Consider the following 7,867-nt stretch of genomic DNA (forward strand, 5'->3'; position numbering starts at 1 on the left):
ACACACACACACACACACACACACACACACACACACACACACACACATATATATTTAACTAAGTAAAGAGGCCATTCTCTGCTTCATTTCTTATCTAGCTTTAATCACTGAATGGGCCTTGCTTCAGTCAATCTGAGACCTGCTAAAGATCTTATTGACTTTTCTTTTTTTTTATTTTCAGGCAATTGGGGTTAAGTGACTTGCCCAGGGTCACACAGCTAGTAAGTGTCAAGTGTTTGGTCTGAGGCTGCATTTGAACTCAGGTCCTCCTGACTTCAGGGCCGGGTGCTCTATCCATTGAGCCACTTAGCTGCCCCTAAAGATCTTAACTTAAAAAGGTCAAGGTCTCCCACTGCATCCAGGGCCATCTCTAGGCCTCTGCATCTGTTACTCACCACTGGACCCAGATGGCTCTGGAGGAGAAAGTGAGGCTGATGACTTTACATAGCCCTCCCTCACTTAAATCCAATTTACTTGCATGTCATGGCATCACCTCCCTGATGTCATGGTCCTCTTCAAGAACAAAGGAAAACAACAACAAATTTCCTATTTATCCTGTATATAACTTACTTTGTATATATCTGTATGCATGTTGTCTCCTTCATTAGATTAAAGGCTCCTTGAAAGTAAGAATTGTCTTTTACATCATTTTTGTATCCTAGCACATAGCTCAATTCCTGGCGCACAATAAACACTTAATAAATGTTTATTGATTGATTTAATGATTGATTCAATAAAAGCTTTCCAGGTTGAGATACTGGACTGAATCTAATCAGCTGAATTGTAACAAGGAAAAATGTAAACTCTTTCACTCAAGACCAAGAAAAAAATCACAAGTACTACTTAGGGGAAGCATTCTTAGACAACAAATGTTCTATAAACAAATTCTGGGTATTTTAATGGATTGCAAATTCAAGATGTCAGTAATGTCATTTTGAAGCTAAAAAGTCTAATGCAGTCATTGGCTTGGTTCTGAGAGGCATATTTTTCAGGAAAAAGAAAAAAAAATTAGTACCATTATGCACAGCTCTTATTAGAAGTCATCTATTATGATTAGTCACTTAGTGATTTTATATTTAATCTTGGATGTAATGCCTTAAGAAGAATGTTGATAAACTGGATAAATTCCAATAGAAGGCAACCAGGATGGTAAATGATCTTGAGTCAAAGATCATATGAGGATCATTTGAAGGCTGTGGGACTTTTTAGATTGCAGAAGAGAATGGTTTGATAGTTGTTGTAAGATATTTGGTAAACTGTCATGTGAAGGAGGGGGAATTCCTGTTATGTTTGGCAACAAAGGACAGAACCAGGAGTAAAGGGCAAATGCTGAAAACAGGTAAATTCAGTGTCACTTCAAGAAAAACAAAAGAACAAAAACAAACAATAAAACAAAATGTAACATTACTCCCAAACAGTTTTAGAGTGTTCCAAATTGGAAAGGCCTGCCTTGAGTTGTTGGTTATCTTCTTTGAATATCTTTAAGAAGATTTGAGTTGATTACATATTGGGTATGTTATAGTGAAGATTCCTCATATGTGCATCTCTAGATGGCCTCTTAGGTCCATTACAACTTTCAAATGTCTGTGATTCTGGAAATTTTAAATTTTCCTGGTTTGGGTAAAATATTTGTTAGTTGGGGTACTGGTACAAAAATATTTAGTTAGGTATACATATATTAACATTTCACTACATTGATAATGATATTTGATTATTTGATTGTTTTATTTTATAGTAAAATAAATTGCTAAAGTAAATTAAACAATTAATGGATGTTTAGGATGTATACTATTTCAATAAGCTGTGTAGCATGGATAAAAATGATGACTTTGGTACCATAAGACTTAGGTTAAATTTGTGCTTCAGATACATACTAACTATTTGACCCTTGATAAGACATTTAGCCTCTTAGTGCTGTAGGCTTTTTCTAAGGCTATAAATTATACAACTCTTCCAAAGCTTTCTTCTTAGAGGGAGTTTTTTAATAGTAATGTAATCACAGGTCTAGCCAAAGTGGGGTAAAAAGTTTTTAAAAGTAGTCTCTATGATAGAAATTATGAAGGAAGAAAAAAAAAAGAAAAGCTATTATACCTCCCCTCAAGGAGCTTACAATCCAGTTAGGAACTTAGAATACAGGAAAATATAATAAAAAAATACACCAATAAAGAAAACTAACATAGTATAATAGATAATAAATGGTATAACAATTTAGAGAAAGAAGACAAAACCATATGTTGAAAAGTGAAATTCAGTTATACTCAGTTATTACCAAACTTTTTTTTTTTTGGCCAAAATCATGTGAATATCATTCTGATAGTAACTTTCCCTAATTTCCTAAATAATGCTTAAAGACAAAAAAAAAGTGATAGCCAGAGAGTGTATTCCTTATAAAAAATGGAATGAGTTGGTAGTAAAAGCCAAACCTGCAAAACTATTACAAATGTCAGACTAATTGAAGAAAATAGGAGCTATTTTTCTGGAATCCAATGCATATGCAGGCACACAATACCTTATATTTTATAGGACTTTATCATTTTACTTTATACAGTCATTTCTGTGAAGACAGGAAAATGGACCTAGTGATTTTTCAAAAATTATTCTAGTTATTTAATATTAATAGATCTCATCATTTTTGCATATGGAAGTTCTGTATTTCCATATTTCCAATTCAAACTTAATTTTCAAATACATGACTGAGCATTTTGCAATAGCAAATGTAGGCTAAGTGGTTTACTTATATGCAGAAGTCAAAACTGCAGTAGTAAATTACATGATTCTGACCAGATGATCGAGACTATCAATATCAAAAGTGATAGTCTTCAACTAGGCACTTTTCAATATGAGGAAAGTAAAGGAAACATAATATCATTAGTTCATTTTTTATTCATTTTTTATTCAAATATTATTTTGTTTTTCCCAATTACATATTAAGAAAAAAAATTTAGCTTTCATTTTTATAAGATTTTGAATTCTAAATTTTTCTTCTCCTTCCTCCCTTTCTGAAAATGACAGGCAGTTTGATACGGTTTATGCATGTGCTATTATGTACAATATATTCCCATATTTGTCAGTTGTAAAAGAAGAGGCCAAAAGGAAATAAAATGATGAGAAAGAATAAAATAAGTGAAAAATAATACTTCGATCTGCATTTTGAGTCCATCCATTCTTTATCTGGATATAGATAACATTTTGCTCTTGTCTTGGATTGTGTTGCTGAGAAGAGCTGAGTCATTGATAGATGATCATTACATGATGCTTGTTGATACTCTGTAAGATGTTTTTCCTGGCTCTGCTCATTTTACTCTGCATCAATTCCTACAAGTCTTTCCAAGTTTTTTATTGAAATATTCCTGTTCATCATTTCTCATTGAACAATAGTATTCCATTACATTCATATTCTACAACTTGTTCAGCTATTCCCCAAATGATGGTTATCCCCTCAATTTCCAATATTTTTTTTTTTACCATGAAAAGGGCTGCTATAAATATTTGTGCATGTGTAGGTCCTTTTCCCCTTTCTGTGATAATTGATCTCTTTAGGATACAAACCCAATAGTGTTATTTCAGGATCAAAGGGAATGCACAGTTTTATAACCCTTTGGGCATAGTTCCAAATTGCTCTCCATAGTTTTTTGGATCATTTCACAACTCAACAAACAGTGCATTAGTATCCTAATTTTCCCACATCCTCTCCAACATTATCATTTTCCTTTTTTGTCATATTAGTGACAATCTGATTGGTGTGAGGTGGTACCTCAGAGTTGTTTTAATTTTCATTTTTCTAATCAAAGGTGGTTTAGAGCACTTCTTCATCTGCTCGTAGATAGCTTTGATTTCTTTATCAGAAAACTGCCTGTTCATATCCTTTGACCATTTATCAATTGAGGAATGGCTCATATTCTCATAAATTTGACTTAGTTTTTTTTATATATGTAAGAAATATGGCCTTTAACAGAGACACTTACTGTAAAGATTTTTTTTTTCCTAGCTGTCTGCTTTCCTTCTGATTCTTGGTTGAATTGGTTTTGTTTGTACAAAAGTTTTCCCATTTAATATGATCAAAATTATCCATTCTGTATTTAGTAATACTCTCTATCTCTTGTTTGGTCATGAATTCTTCTCCTCCTCATAGGTCTGACAAGTAGACTATTTCTCGCTCTTCTAATTTGATTGCTTCATTGTCTATGGTACCATTTAGCAAGATATAGTTTGCTTCCTTATGCCTTTTCATTAGGTATATTTTTACTTTTACTTTGTCTAAGATCAGGATTGTTATCCACTCTATTTCAGCTGAAGCATGATAGATTCTTCTCCATCCTCTTATCTTTACTCTCTGTGGTCTCTCTGCTTCAGCTATGTTTCTTGTAAGCAACATTTTGTAGAGTTCTGGTTTTTATCTACTCTGCCATTTGCTTTCAACATATGGGGGAGTTCATCCCATTCACATTCACAGTTGTGATTACTACCTGTGTATTTCCCTCCATCTTATTCTTCCTCCTGTTTGTCCTGTCTCGTTTCATCCTTTCCCACCTCACCAGTGTTAGGCTTCTGTCTACCACTTCCCCTGACTCATGTTTCCTTATCTTAGCCCCCCTCACCATTTACTTAATTTCCACCCCTCCTACTTTCCTGTTGGGTAAAATAGATTTCTATATTCAACTGATTGTGCATATTATTCTCTCTTTGAGGTAATACTGATGAAAGTAAGGTTCAAGTGATGCCCATAGCCACCCTCTCTTCTTGCCCTTCACTGTAATAGGTCTTTCTTGCCTCTTCACGTGAGACAATTTACACCATTCTACCACTCCTTCCTTCTGTACTCATTATGCTCCTCTTTCTCATTCCTTAATTTTTTGTGTCATTCCCTCAAATTCACCTTATACCTGTATCCTCTATGTATATTCCCTTTATCTGTAATGTTAGTGATACAATTTTTCCTATTTTTTTATTAATTTATTTTTAGTTTTGAACAATCACTTTCATAAACTTTTGAGTTTTAATTTTTTCTCCCCCTTCCTCTCTCCTCTCCCTCCCTAAGATGGTGCACAATTTTATATAGGCTCTACATATACATTCCTTTTATACATAGTTCACATTAGTCATGTTGTAAGGAAAAATTAAAACCAATGGGAAGAATCACAAGAAAGAGGAAACAAAACAAAACAGAAGAAAAAGAGCAAATAATATGCTTTGATCTGCATTCAAACTTCATAGTTCTTTCTCTGGATGTGGATAGCATTTTCCATCATGAGACTTTTGGAGATGTCTTAGATCCTTACCTTGTTGAGAAGGGTTAAGTCTATCAAAGTCAGTCATCACACATTGTGGCTGGTAGTGTGTACAAAGTTCTCCTGGTTCTGCTCACATCACTCAGCCTCAGTTCATACAAGACTTTCCAAGTTTTTCTGAAGTCTACCTGGTCATCATTTCTTATAGCACAATAGTATTCCATTACATTCATATACCACAACTTGTTCAGCCATTCCCCAATTGATGGACATCCTCTCAGTTTCCAATTCTTAGCCACCACAGAAAAAACTGCTATAAATATTTTCGTACATGTGGGTAATTTTCCCATTTTTATTATCTCTTTAGGATATAGCCCTAGAAGTGCTATTGCTGGGTCAAAGGGTATGCACATTTTTATAGTCTTTTGGGCATAGTTCCAAATTGCTCTCCAAAATGGTTGGATCATTTCACAATTCCACCAACAATGTATTAGTATTCCAATTTTCCCACATCTTCTCTGGCTTTTATCATTTTCTTGTTTTGTCATGTTGACCAATCTGATAGGTGTGATAGGTGGTACCTCAAAGTTGTTTTGATTTGCATTTCTCTAATCAATAGTGATTTAGAGCCTTTTTTCATATGACTATTGTAGTGATACAATTTTTAAGAGTTACAAATATAATCTTTCTGTGTAAGGATGTAAACAGTTTAGCTCTTTTGAATCCCTTATGTTTCCTTTTCCCTTTTTATATGTTTATGCTTATCTTGAGTTTTGATATTAGAGGTAGATTTTTTGGTTTAGTTCTGGTCTTCTCCATATGAAGGCTTGAAATTCTTCTATTTCATTGAATGACTATTTTCCCCTTCCTAGATTATGCCTAATTTTCCTAGGTAAATTATTCTTGATTGTAGTCCTAGCGCCTTTACCCTGTGGAATGTTATGTTCCAAGCACTTCAGTCCTTTAATACTGCAGCTGCCAGGTCCTATGTGATCTTGATTGTGTCTCCCCAGTTTTTGAATTGTTTCTTTCTGGCCACTTGTAGTATTTTTTCCTTGACATGATAGTTCTGAAATTTGACTACAATGTTCCTTGTTTTTATTTTGGGATCTCTTTCCTAAGGTGACTGGTGGATTTTTCAATGTCTAATTTGCACTCTAGTTCCAGAACATCAGGACAGTTTTCTCTGATAATTTCTTAAAAAGATGCTGCCCAGGTCTTCCTTTTGATTATGGCTTTCAGGTAGTCCAATGATTTTGATATTGTCTCTGCTGGACCTATTTTCCAGGTCAGTTCTTTTTCCCATTCAATATTTTACATTTTTCCCATTTTTTCTTCCTTTTGAATTTGTGTGATTGATTCATGATGTCTCATAGAGTCATTAGCTTCTACTTGCTCAATTCCATCTTTTAAGGTATTGTTTTCCTTGGTTAGCTTTTGTACTATTTTTACCCATTTGTCCAATTCTACTTTTTAAGCAGTTTTCCAGGCTGTTAATGCTTTTTTCATAATTCTCTTCCATCATTCTAATTTCTTTTCCCATTTTTTCTTACATGTTTTTAAGCTCCTTTTTGAACTCTTCCATGAGATCTTTCTGTGCTTGAGACCACTTCCCATTTTTCTATAGGGTTTTGCCCATCCGTATTCTGACATTGTTGTCCTCTTCTGAGTTTGTGTCTTTGTCTTACTTTTCACCATAATACTTTCTATGATCAGATTCTTTTTTTTTGGGGGGGGGGGTTTCTGCTCATCTTTTTTTTTTTTTCTTGCCTTTTTCCTCTCTTTTAAATTTGAGCTTTTCTCCCACAATGGAAGGGGCACTATCTCTGGCTTCTTGTGTTAATGGCTGCAGGCCATGGCTGTTTACCAGTGATGCAGTGATGTTGCTCTGAGGCTCGTGGGTGATCCTCATATTCGGTGCTGTACTGTGGTGGTGGTGTGGGTATTGGCTGGTGCTACTGGAGCCTGTAGGGATCTGGCAGCTTACCTGATGCTGAGCTGGAGTTCTAGTGGTGGTATATGCCGAGGCCCAGTGGGATGTTTCTGCATTTCCCAGTTGCTACACTGAAGCACGTGGCAGTTAGGCCTCTGGAGGCTGCCTGTTTGTCTGGAGTTATGCTGAAGCATGGCTGGGCCAATGCTGGCTGGCAGCTGCCTGTTTACTTAGGCACCTGTATGATGGTCGCCGACTTGCTTGACCCAGGCTGTGCTAAAGCATGTGGTGGTTCTCAGAGTTGGATTCTGCTTGTTCCCCTGGCTATACTAAGGGGTATCCTGGTGATTATGTCTGCCTGCTCCACCATGTTGTTACTCAGGATCTCTCTCTGATTTGCTGAGGTGAAGCCTGCTGCTGGCTTACTGGGATGCTTCTCATCCTGTGCTAAGCTCCCTTTTCACCCTGAGTGAGATCTTGCTGATTCTCCAAGTTTCTTGGGCTAGAAGATTGTTTCACTCTGTCTTTTTGCAGATTCTGCTGTTCCAGGACTTGTTTTGGGTCTTTATTTTATGGTTGTTTGGAAGTGAATATGGGAGAGTTGCAGTGTTTTACTGCTTACTCCACCATGATGGCTCCTGGAAATCGATCTTACCATTATCTTCTTATGAATCATTCATGTATTATTTATTCTTATTTGTTATTC

The 7,867-nt window shown here is 35.5% G+C and overlaps 1 pseudogene; it reads right to left on the reverse strand.

Moving 5' to 3' along the window:
* LOC114032219 overlaps positions 1 to 7,140 on the reverse strand; it is a 53,485-nt pseudogene extending 46,345 nt beyond the window's left edge.
* Positions 7,141 to 7,867: the final 727 nt, after the last annotated feature.

The sequence above is a fragment of the Vombatus ursinus genome, unplaced genomic scaffold (genome assembly GCF_900497805.2).
Source record: "Vombatus ursinus unplaced genomic scaffold, bare-nosed wombat genome assembly UNPS02015408.1, whole genome shotgun sequence".
Lineage (NCBI taxonomy): Eukaryota > Metazoa > Chordata > Mammalia > Diprotodontia > Vombatidae > Vombatus > Vombatus ursinus.